General features: G+C 48.1%; 1 pseudogene; it reads right to left on the bottom strand.

The window, feature by feature from the left end:
• Positions 1–6,958: 6,958 nt before the first annotated feature.
• Positions 6,959–11,358, bottom strand: LOC140849007 (ferritin heavy chain pseudogene; annotated as a pseudogene).
• Between the last annotated feature and the right edge of the window lie 1,222 nt (positions 11,359–12,580).

Here is a 12,580-nt window from a genome sequence, read left to right as displayed (position 1 = left end):
ATAAGCCGGTGATGAGAGGCAACGAAGGGCCAGGCAGTTATTTGAATGCAATTCCTGGGTGATATTCCTTGGTCTGAAACACAGGCCGGGGAAGTCACACCCAGCAGGGCAGGCAGCAAGTTTTTAAAGAAGGCAGAAGGAGGGAGAGCAAAGGTGTACAGTGGTATGAGGATTAGCTCACCTAGGGTATGTGGAGGTCTCTCATTGGCCTTTAGCCAAGTACTAGAAAGTTACCACTAATCCTTTAGCTTGGGGGAAGGGCTCTAGTTGGGAGGGTTATCCGATCAGGCTCTGGAATGCTGTCAGACCGGAACCTGTTGGTCTCTTTGCCTCATCTGGTGAGGCCTGAGCTTGTTCATCAGGCTCACCCCTTCCCCTGGTACCTCCAGCCTTACATTCCAGCCTTTTGGTCATAATGGGTGATGACTTGATCTGGCTACTTCCAGCTGACAAGGGGCATTGTGGGGGGTTTTAAGGCTGGTTGACGGCTGGAGGAGGCTCAGTCGGGAGGGATGAGTACTTGTGCAGCAACAGTTGATTAACTTTTATGTGTGAAATTTCTTCCATGCGCTGTTGAAGGAACTTGAAAACACATGGGGCAATTAAGAGTAAACCACAAACTGTTATAAGGGGCCTAGGAGAGGCATTAGCCAGGCCATTATAGGGGACTGAAGCCACCCATAAGGGCCGCCTTCAGGTACTCATGTTTTGTGGAGGTCTTTTTGTAGTTCTTGTAGTTTTTTTATGCTTTGTTCTATGCATCCAGACTCATTGATATAGTAGCAGCATTCTTCCTGCAAGAAAATACAGGTTCCACCCTTTTCTGCAGTAAGCAGATCTAAGGCCCGCTGATTTTGAAGGGTTATCTGGGCAAGGGAGGTAAGTTGTCGCTGGAGGGAGATAAGGGAGGTCGAGTTTTCTCCCAAGGTTAGGCTCACTCTATCGTCTAATGCCGCCAATTAACTTGCCAGACCCTGTGAGTTGACTAAGCTATGGCCTAATGCTTCTGTGGCGGCTGCGGCCACTGCAGTAACTAGGCTCACTCCCATTAGCACAGGTAGAAAAACCACCCTCTTCTGTCTAGTGTTTTGATATATAGACTATTCGTCTAGTGCCTGTCTTACCTCAGGTTTGCTGTACAATGTTAGTTGGGGCAGTAGCATCACTGAAAAGCAGGGTCCTACCATGGTGCTGTTGATGCATTGGGTAAGCGTATTATTGCACCAGAAGAACCCATCCCCTTGAAGGGAGATTGGAGTGTCTGTGGTTACCCATCATCAGCATTGGTTTCCCATGGACAATTCTGAGATGGTGGAACGCTGGGTCACGTAGCAGCTCACTGGGGATGATGGTTCTTCATGCCATTTTCTGGTGGCTCTGGACCTAGGTCAAGCTTCAGGCTTAAGGCTCGTTTTCCACATTGGTACCTCGCTTAAAGGGAGGCTGCAGTCTTTTTCAGAGTTTACTGGTTGAGCCTGGAAAAAACTAATGGGAACTGCCACCACTGGGGGGCGTTGGAGGGAGGTGCAGAGGAAACAATCGGACACATTGCTTAGGATATGTGAAGCATTAAGAAACTGCACTGTTTCTCTAATGACTCCAGCCCAGGAAAGTGGTGCTCCTGCTGATCATAGAGAGTGGGGGTAGGGGTCCGACTGAATCTTCTGTTTTAGTGCTTGTTCTGTTTTCAGAATATTACTTGATACCTGTGCCTGGGTGTTTAGAACTTCCATGAGAGTGGGATTTACAGTGGTCCATTCCCTCTTGATGTATACTGTGCCCTGTGGGGACCATTGGTAACTATCGTATAGCTTGCCCTGTACTCCTTTTTCCCAGCATGGATCCCATGGGTCACTAATGGTAATGTATAGCTTATCTTGTATTCTGAAGAACATGTTGTCGGAGACTCCTCTTGCTGTTTTTTCTACTGCATGAACTCTACATGTGTCTACTTCAGGATGACATTGCCCACACATGTTGGACTGGAAAATACATGTTTGAGAGATTTGGGGAAAGCACAGCGTAGGGTTTGAGAAAGTGTTTAAGATGTCTGTGTGTACCGGTATTTGAATTGGTGCCTGACAACCTACATGTGGGCAACTTTGGGTGCCTACTTCTCGGTTGATTCCATAAAGAGTTAGTTGGAGCTTAAACTTCCATGCAGAATAACTCTGCCTGGAGACCACTGGGCTATTCATCTGGCTGGTTGTACTTGACACGACTAACCCATAGCTTAAGAGGACCCACCTCACAAGACACCCAATCATCATGTCTGGGTACTCGTTTGAGCCTAGAAAGGTGATACCAGGAGGAATGCCCATGTAGTTTGACTGCTGAGGGCATAGTGAGGATTACTGTATAAGGCCCTGTCCAGTGGGGTTGGAGAGATTTTGACTGGAATTCTCTTAGGAGTACCTCATCTCTTAGCTGAAGGATTGCTAGGTCTCTTGGGTTGTTGGATGACGTAGGTTGGGGTAGGAGTGGTCTGCGTGTTCCCTAAGAAGATGTCTCAACAGTGCAAAGTAAGGAAGGTAGGAGGCCAAAGGAGGAGAGGTAGCGGGCAGGCCTGAGTTTAGTAAGAAGGGCCTGCCATACATCAGCTCAAATGTGCTTAGTCCAGCCTGTCCCCAGGGGGCAGCACATAGCCAAGTGAGAGCAATGGGGAGAAGATCAGGCCATGAGAGCTTTACCTATAGAGACAGCTTAGTTAGTTGGTCCTTTAAGAGATCGTTAGCCTTTTTGACCTTACCCGACCATTGGGGGTGGTAGGGTATATGGAGGTTCCAGGTGATATTGAGAGCCTCAGCTGTTAGCTGAGTGACCCAAGAGATGAAAGCAGGCCCGTTGTCTGACTGTAGCGAGGCAGGCAGGCCAAAGCGGGGGATGATATGCGCCACCAATGTCTTTGCCACTACCGAAGCTGTTTCCTGGCTGGTGGGGAAGGCTTCAATCTACCCTGAAAACGTATCAACCAGAACTAGTAAATACCAGAGCTTTTATGCTTAGGCATGTGGGTGAAATCAACCTGCCAGTCCTGTCCAGGGATCACTCCCCTCATCTGGTGGAGGGCCATCCAGGTCTTCTGAGCACCTTGAGACGAGGCACAATCACAAGTAGTGCACACTTGGTGCACCTGATCTATGGCCTTGCAGACACCATAAGGGGCAAATATGGGGGAGAGAAACCAGTGCATGGCTTCCAGCCCAATGTGTAGAAACTGATGAATTTTGGATATGACATCTTTGCCTTGGGCTTGGGGGAGGGCAATTTGTCCCCTGAGATATATCCATCCCTGATCTCCCAACACCCCCCTTGATGTAGAAGCAGTCGCCATTCGTCATCGGGGCATTGGGGCAATAGAGAGGGGGAAAGAAACAGCACAGAGGGTTGCCCCAACCCGGATGTTAATTTTCGAGCTGTGGCATCTGCCAACACATTACCTCTGGTTACTGGATCGTTTCTAGTCTGATGTCCCTTATAATGCATGATAGCCACTTCTTTGGGGTCCTGCAGGGCCTGTAGCAGGTGGCTGATAGCCCTACCATTGATGATCAGGGTTCCCTTAGTGGTAAGGAAGCCCCTTTCTTTCCAAATTGCAGCATGAGTGTGTGTAATTAGGAAGACATATTTAGAGTCAGTATAAATTGTGGCCCTCGCTGTAACGCCCGGGTAAGAGCCACTAATTCGGCTTTCTGGGAGGTGGTCCCAGATGGGAGTAGGTTTGCTTCTATCACCTGTGACAGAGTCACCACTGCATAGGCCGTCCTTCGCACCCCATCACTCCCCTTCACCGAGCTTCTGTTTACAAAAAAGGTCAAGTCAGGGTCCTCGAGGGGCACGTCTTGTAGGCCCTTTCTAGGTTTTCTAAGAACCTCTACAATCTCTACACAGGAATGAGTGGGCTGATCCACCTGATCGCTGACGGGAAGCAAGGAGGCTAGGTTAAGGGGTGGAGAGACTTGTAGGGTTACCTGTGGATGTTCAATAAACAGGAGGTGGAATTCCTGTACTCTTGAAGGACTCAAAGAGGTCAGGGATTTATGACTCAAAAGGTCTTGTAACCGGTGTGGGGAATACACAGTAATGGGCTGCTGGAGGGTTAATTTCAGGGCTTCTCAGGCCAGACTTCCCACAGCTTCCAGGGCTCAGAGGCAAGGCTGCCACCCCCTGGTGGTGGTATCCAACTGTTTGGAGAGAAAGGTAATGGGACGGCACCCCAACCCCACTGGCTGTACCAGCACTCCAATGGCCACCCCTGCCCTCTCTGCTGTATATAGGATAAAGGGCTTAGTTAAATTAGGGAGCATTAATGGGGGGATGAGAGCAATGCATCTTGCAATTGATTGAAGGCAGAAGCTACCTCAGCAGGTGAAATTAGCGGCCCAGTAGGAGTCTCTGTGGCAGCCGCATAGAGCGGTCTGGCCAGAAGGGCAAAGTTAGGCACCCAGTGTCTGAAAAACCCCACCAATCCTAGAAAGGATAGTATCTCAGTTCCTGAAGTAGGTGGCAGGAGAGCTTTAGTCACAGCCACTCAGTTCGCAGTCAGGGCTTTAGTGGTGGGAGTTAGAGTTAGCCCGAGGTATGTAACCTGAGGTAGAGACAGCTGTGCTTTGGCAGGGGATACCCTGTATCCCATGTCTGCCAGGAAATTAAGAAGGGATGTGGTGTCCAGGATTGAGGCCTCCTTTGAGGGGCTGCAAAAGTAAAAGATCATCCACGTATTGGAGGAGAGTACTCTCACCCATTGAATGTTGCGAGAGGTCTTCCACCAGGGCCTGTCCAAAAAGATGGGGGCTATCTCTAAAACCTTGACGTAGAAATGTCCAGGTCAATTGTCTAGACCGACGGGTGTCAGGGTCTTCCCATGTGAAGGCAAATAGCGGCTGCGAGTCTGAGTGGAGAGGTATAGTGAAAAAGGCATCTTTAAGGTCCAGTACAGTAAAATGAGAGGTACCGGAAGGGACCTGAGACAGAAGAGTATATGGGTTAGGCACTAGTGGGTGTAAGGGAATAACAGCCTCGTTAATTATTCGGAGGTCCTGAACGAGGCGATATGCTCCAGAAGGCTTTTTTACCGGCAAGATGGGAGTATGGCATGGAAAGTTAGCCAGCACTAAAAGCCCCTGCAAGAGCAGACAATTAACAATAGGCTGTAGTCCCCTTCGGTGAGCCTGCAAAATAGGAAATTGAGGCCGAGACGGGAAGTGGGATGAGTCTTTGAGGCGTATTAAAACTGGGGTGTGGCGGGATGCCACCACAGGGGTGGAAATGTCCCACATGACCGGAATGACAGCAGTCCAGGAAGTCGGGAGACTCAGGTCCCCATCGTCTAACTCCCCTTTGCCGACCAAAGCAATGAGGGAGTTTCTGGCATCCTGTAAGCATTTAAAAGGTGGGAGGGAAATAGAGGCTCCTAACTTACAGAGCAAATCCCATCCTAACAGAGGGGTAGGACAGGAAGGCATGACCAGAAAGGAATGAGTAAATGGGGTGCTTTGGAAGGTGCAGGCCACCGGGCCCATCTCTAAAGGCTTGGAGAGGGTTCCCATGACCCCAACTACAGAGACTCTGGCAGGGTATAAAAGCCCTTTAAAGGAGGGGAGAACAGAATAGGTAGCCCGTGTGTCCACCAAGAAGGAGATGGGCTTACCTGCTACCCACAGCTTGGCCCTGGGCTCAGTGAGGTTGATCAGGGTGTCCGAGTCCAGGCGTCTTCAGTCTTCAAGGATGCCCAGCAGGTCTGAAGGGTAGTCCTTCGAGGGCATCTGCCCCCCGTGGGGCTCTGCCACTGGAGGAGGACCACCCTTGAGTGGACAGTCTACTTACCAATGACCTCACTTACCGCAGCTGGCGCACAGTCTGGTCAGTCTGCGTGGTTGGTTGGGGCATTTATGTACCCAGTGCCCTTTGCTGCACCAAAAGCAAGGGCCCGGAGTTTCGAGTCGATCTTCAGGTACACCCTGACAATCTCCACGAGCCAGCCACAGAGCAGGTGTTATGGCGCGAGTCTGTTCTGCCATTCGGGCAGCTGACCTCCTCTCGCTCTCGTCCTCTTGGGCATGAAAAACTTTAAATGCCATATCTACCAGGTCTCCTAGAGGGGTCTGGGAAACATCCACAACCTTTTTAAGCTTGCGTCTGATGTCAGGAGCTGACTGAGTTATAAAATGCATGGCCAGGAGAGAGGAACCTAACGCTGAGGCCGGGTTAATTTTAGTAAAAGCTCCTAGAGTTTCTTTTAGGTGCTTGAGGAATTCTGATGGGTTTTTATCAGGTTTCTGGGTAATTTCTCCAAGCTTATCATAATTGATAGCCTTTTGGGCGGCTGAGTTCATACCTGCCAATAAGTAGCGAACCATGTGATCCCAGCATGCTTCACCCTTGGGAGAATTATAATCCCACAGGGGTCCCTGTAGAGGAACAGCCTCTCTGCCCATAGGTTCCCATTCATCTGTGGCATGGGCCTCATTGATACAGTGCTGTGCCGCCGCTGTGACACGGTCATATTCTTCTGGGGTTAGAGTGAATTGGAGGACTACATGTACATTGTGCCAGGTAAGCTTGTAAGCTCGAGTGAGATATTTAAACTCCTTAGTGAACATTACGGGGTTGGAGGAAAAGGACCCCAATCGCTGTTCTACTTGGGACAAGTCTTCCAGGGAAAAAGGAACATGAACCTGCACTACTACTTCAGCCCCCGCTACCTCCCTCAGAGGAGCCATCACGTGAGCTTGAGACCGCTGTGACTTAGAGTGGGTTATAGGAGGGCTAGACCATTTGGGCGCCAGCTGCGGCGAGTAAGATGGTGGCAGGTTTGAAGGAGGGGACAGAGGGGGCAACCTTGACAGTGGGAGATACAACCTGGGAATCGATGTGGAACTTGAAGGCAAAGGACTGGGGTATGGGGGAGTTTTATCTGCTTTATCTGAAGTGTAGAAGGCACCTGTGGAGCAAGATGGCAGTGTGACTGGAAGAGAAGGAGAACAAGGTGGTGGAGAAACTGGAAGAGAAGGAGAACAAGATGGTGGAGATAACATTGAGGAAGGGAGCTGGCCCCTGTGGTGGGCCTGGAGGAGCGGGAAGTTGGGTAGCCGAGATCCTCCACCAAGTCCGTCAGAGAAGAGCTTCCCAGGAAGGAGGGGTAGAGATTGGCGGTCTTTGGAGGAGGCCTGGGCTAACAAAACTTGGGAAGGAGCACACTTAACACACAAATCTGGGTGGATGCACAGAGTCCAAAAAGCCTGCACATATGGGATTTCAGTCCACTTTCCACTCCTTTGGCAATAATTAGTTAAGTAGGTGAGGAGGCCAAAATCAAAAGTTCCCTCAGGGGGCCAGCGAGATTGATTGTCCAAGGGATACTGAGGCCAGGCCTGAGAGCAAAGGAAGACCAGCTTCCACTTGTGAACTTCCCGAGACAAATATAGAGTAGCCAAATTAGAAATGAGACACTGCAACGGGGCCTGGGCCTCCGCTTTTGAGGGCTGGTTCCCCATGTCTGCGTCACTCCCCAACCAATTCCACTGAGAGGAGCGCCCAGCGTCCCAAGCGCACCAAGTCAGGGAAGACATCCTGGGAGCCTGGGTGAGGGACATCTCCCATACTGCAGGGCCAGGGGTGGGCCGGATGCCTGCAGAGGGTGGGCTGGATGCCCAGGGGCCAGATGCCCCACCCTGGACATAGCTACAATTTGAAATGGACCAGGTGAAATGGAGTTAGGAAGCGAGACAGACCGGGGGAAAGTGAGGGACTCACCGGAAAATGATCCATGCAATGGAGAGTAGGCTGAGGTCCCAGGTCGGGGAAGGAGGGGGCGGGGCCACCAGGGGCCGGTCAGGGCCCTGCGCTCACACTACTTCCCAGGATTTCAGCACCAAATGTAAGATAAATTCCAATGTAAGATAAATTCCAACTGAAATAAGCCAGCGACGAGAGGCAACAAAGGGCCAGGCAGTTTATTTGAACACAATTCCCGGGTGATGTTCCTCGGTCTGAAACACAGGCCGGGAAAGTCACACCCAGCAGGGCAGGCAGCAAGTTTTTAAAGAAGGCAGAAGGAGGGAGAGCAAAGGTGTACAGTGGCATGAGGATTAGCTCACCTAGGGTATGTGGAGGTCTCCCATTGGCCTTTAGCCAAGTACTAGAAAGTTACCACTAATCTTTTAGCTAGGGGGAAGGGCTCTAGTTGGGAGGGTGATCAGGCTCTGGAATGTTGTCAGACCAGAACCTGTTGGTCTCTTTGCCTTGTCTGGTGAGGCCTGAGCTTGTCCATCAGGATCACCCCTTCCCTTGGTGCCTACAGCCTTACAATGAGAACATCTCATAGAACTCAAGGAAACTATTAATGTTACCAGATAAACAGCCAAGAATTTACTGCCTGTTTTCTTTTAGGAGTTTTATAGTTTCAGGTATCACATTTAGGTCTTTAATCTATTTAGAGTTTATTTCTGTGCACAGTGTAAGAGAATGGTCCATTTTCAGCCTTTCACATGTGGCTTTCCAGTTTTTCCAACACCATTTATTGGAGAGACTGTCTTTTCCCCACTGTATATTCTTGCCTCTTTTTTCATAGATAAGTTGACCATATAAGTCTGAGTTTATTTCTGAACTCTCAATTCTGTTCAATTGATCAGTGTATCTATTTTTATGCCAGTACCATACTCTTTCGATTACTATAACTTTGTAGTGTATTTTTAAATCGGAGAGTGTGATACCTCCAGCTTTGTTCTTCTTTCTCAAGATTGCTTTGGCTATTGAGGGTCTTTTGTGGCTCCATACAAATTTTAGGATTACTTGCCTTAGTTCTGTTAAACAGAGGAAAAAGCCATTGTATTTTGTTAAGGATTATATTGAATCTGTAGATTGCTTTGGGTAGTATGGCCATTTCAACAATATTAATTCTTCCTACCCATGAGCATGGAATATCTTTCCATTTATTTGTGTCATCTTTAACTTTGTTCATCAATGTCTTATAGTTTTCAGTGTAAAGGTCTCTCACCTCCTTAGTTAGATATGTTCCTAGGTAATTTATTCTTTTTGACACAACTGAGAATGGGATTGCTTCCTTGATTTTTCTTTCTGTTAGTTTGTTACTAGTATATAGAAATGCAACCGAATTCTGTATATTGATTTTGTATCCTGCAACTTTTCTGAATTCATTTATTCTAATAGTGTTTTGGTAGAGTCTTTAGGGTTTTCTATATATAGTACCATTTCATCTGCAAATAATGACAATGTTCCTCTTCCTTACCAATTTGGACAAGTTTTCCCATTCTTGTCTGATTGTTGTGGCTAGGACTTCTAGAACTGTGTTGAATAAGAGTTGGAGAGGAAACATCTTTGTCTTGTTCCTTATCTTAGAGGTAAAGCTTTCAGCTTCTCACCATAGAGTACATTAGCTGTGTGTTTGTCATATATGGCCTTTATTATGTTGATATATGTTCTTTGTATACCCAAAGTTGAGAGTTTTTATCATAAATAGATGTTGAACTCTGTCAAATGCTTTTTCTGCATCTTTTGAGATGATGATATGATTTTTATCCTTCTTTTTGTTAATGTGGCTTATTACATTGATAGATTTGTGAATTCTGAAACATCCTTGCAATCCCTGGAATAAATCCCACCTGATCATGGTGATTTTTTTAATGTATTTTTAAATTCAATTTGCTAATATTTTGTTGAAGATTTTTGCATCATCTATGTTCATCAAAGATATTGGTCTGTCCTTTTCCTTTTTGGGAAGGTACCAAATTTCTTTATTTGGAGGGATAGTACAAATGAAAGGACTTGAGTAAATATTTTGGTACAACTTAGAGAAAAGATAAAGGTAACCCCAACATGTATGCACTGCCTTGGTAGCCAAGGAAGTCATCCTTGTGGCTCTGGGGAGCCAGCCTAAGGCTCAGCTCTAGTTACCACTTCTCCCAGGATGTGCTTGTCACAGAGACACTCTGCCCTGTCAGATTTGGGGGCCTCCATCTTGCACAAGTTGGTTACATGGTCACCCAATTCTTTTATGGACTTCACCTGCTCAATCAGTCTAATGAGCTTCAATGAAGTTACTTAAATGATGGACATTTTTGTCAGTAGTCAGTTTGTGAAGCTCCAGTAATGACTGACACGTTTTTTTCCATGTGCCATGCACACTGTATTGCATTCAGCCCATTGTCCCAGTCATCAGGTCTGGCTTGTTGATATCCTGGAGGAAGATGCAACCACCTCGCTGGTTCTGCAGCTTCATCAGTTTCTCAGCATGTTTCCTCTCCTCATGAGATTGGTAAAGAAATATTTGGCAAAGTTCTTCAAAGTCACATCAGTGATCAAGGTAGATGTAGGAGGCATAGCGCTCCAAGTTGATCTGGCAGCTGACAGCAGCCTCCTAGGCCTGGTGGTAGTTCTGGCACACTGGCGAGGGGTATGTGGTCATCAGGGTAGGTGGCTGAGAGGCGGTGGCAGAGGCAGAGGCTGCACAGTGCTGGAGTGGCTGTGGGGCCTTGGGGCGGTCCAAGGGTGCTAATGAGGAGGTGGCAGAGGGCTGGCTCTCAGAGGCCAGCCAGGGTGGGGCAAGTGCCAGGCTGTAAGTCCAGGGGGGAGGAAATCCCGGGGCAAAATACCTCTAAAAACCAAAATCAGTCAAAGGGAGAAATAAAGTTTAAAACCTGTTTATTGCTTACAAATTACAGTTCAGGGCCATCTTTCTCTTCTGCTCAGAAGCCAGTACCTCCCTTTAAACTCTCAGGTTCAGACACGCCCTTGGATGCCCAGGTAATTACCCATTGACACGGAGATGACCTTCTCTCCACCCCTGAGGATATGCAAATGCACTAAAGCCAGAGGAGATATTCTGGAAATGTTAAGATTTTACCCACAGGCCACCCCTCCAGAAATCTCTCCTTACAATCTACTCATTCCCTTTCTTCCACAATGGTCCCTGTGCGAGAAAACTGGAGCGTTGTGACCAGACTAATGACATAACAATAGCAACAGCAATAAAATTATGACAATCCTCAAGCTGGAGGATTCAGCGAGGTTCAAAGTCCCATGCAGATTAAGTCCATAGCCCATCCATTCCACAGGTAGGCAGTAGTTGAGGGTTCAGAGAATCATCATGTGGCAGCTGCAGCCATGGGGTGCATTCAGACCACAAGGACTGCAGGAGAAAATAACCTTAAGGGTGATAAGACACATGTTTTAATGACACCAGTATAGGCAAATCTCATATCCACAGGGCTCAAAGCTCCTTTACGGGGCTTCTCATTCAGACACCGCAGCACCGTCCATAGGCAAACTGACCGTACACTATTGGTGTCTGACTTCAGGCAGGATTTCAATAAACCATTGTACCTCTCTATCATTCCTTTCCTGGTAGAATTTTATATGGTACATGAAATTTCCACTTTATTCCTAATTGCTGCGCCCATTCTTGTATAGGAGAGGCGGCAAGGTGTGTGCCTAGTGGTTTATTGATCTGCACAACATGGAGAAAAAGCAACCAATAGTCCAGTATCCATGTCCACACAAGTCGTGGTATACCAATATCCTTCTGATATGGACAGAGGCCCAATATAGTCTATTTGCCATCTGACAAGGGGTATTGGCCCCCTTACTATTGTCCCATGTTGCTGTGGGACTCGGGGTAAGTCCCTCTTAGAGCACACAAGGCATTCCTTCCAGGCTCTGCTGACTTCTTCACAGGTCATTGGAAGCCCCACTGACGGGCTAGAGTCCACAATGTTTTTTGCCTCGCACACAGCAAATGCTGGTACGAGGCAAGCTTTCCTTCTAGCCAGCACACCTGAGCCAATGTGTCTGCTTCATCATTCCCTGGGGATGCCAAAGGCAAATGGCCAGTCACACGATACACAGTAACAGTCTAAGTCTGACCAGAGGCCCACAGGTCTTGCCACAACTCTTGCCCCCAAAGGGGCCGGTGACCAACCATCCAATTGCCATGGTACCATGTCGGTAGCCACAGGGTCAAGCCCCAATAGACAGCCCAGCTGTCAGTGCAGACAGCTATGGGGGGAGGGCTCTTCTCCCTCAGGCTTCTCCACCAATGGTTCCCTCTCCTCCATGGCCTCCTGCAACATGGCTTTGCCTGCCATCTCCCCTCTTACTGCTGCTAAGGAATCTTCTAGGAACATGAGCTACCTTTTCTGTAACTGTTTCTCTTCTTTAAAAGCATCCCATAGGTTATTGCCCAGCTCCTCCAAGCGATGCTGAAGTGTCTCTCTCCTGTCTGAGTCCCTCAGTTTTCTCACCCAGTTTTCTCACCCAGGGGCCATTGCAGAATATAGGGAATGAGTAGATTGTTAGGCAAGATTTCTGGAGGGGTGGGCAATGGGGTAAAATTGCAATATTTCCAGACTCTCTTGCCTGGCTTTAGTGCATCTCCACACAATAGGTGTTTCCAAGGGGTGGAGAAAAGTAGTCCTTCTCCATAACAATAGGTAATTATAAGGGCTAGCGGGCACGTATCTGAACCAGGGAATTTGGGTGGGGTCCCTTCTGCAGCCGGGTGCAGAGAAACTGGGTGGCCATTCTGCAATGGCCCCTGGGTGAGAAAACTTTCTCCTGTATA

This window comes from Manis javanica, chromosome 4, assembly GCF_040802235.1.
Source record: "Manis javanica isolate MJ-LG chromosome 4, MJ_LKY, whole genome shotgun sequence".
Classification (NCBI taxonomy): domain Eukaryota; kingdom Metazoa; phylum Chordata; class Mammalia; order Pholidota; family Manidae; genus Manis; species Manis javanica.
The sequence above is the reverse complement of the archived record's forward strand: the minus strand, read 5'-3'. Positions and strand labels throughout refer to the sequence as shown.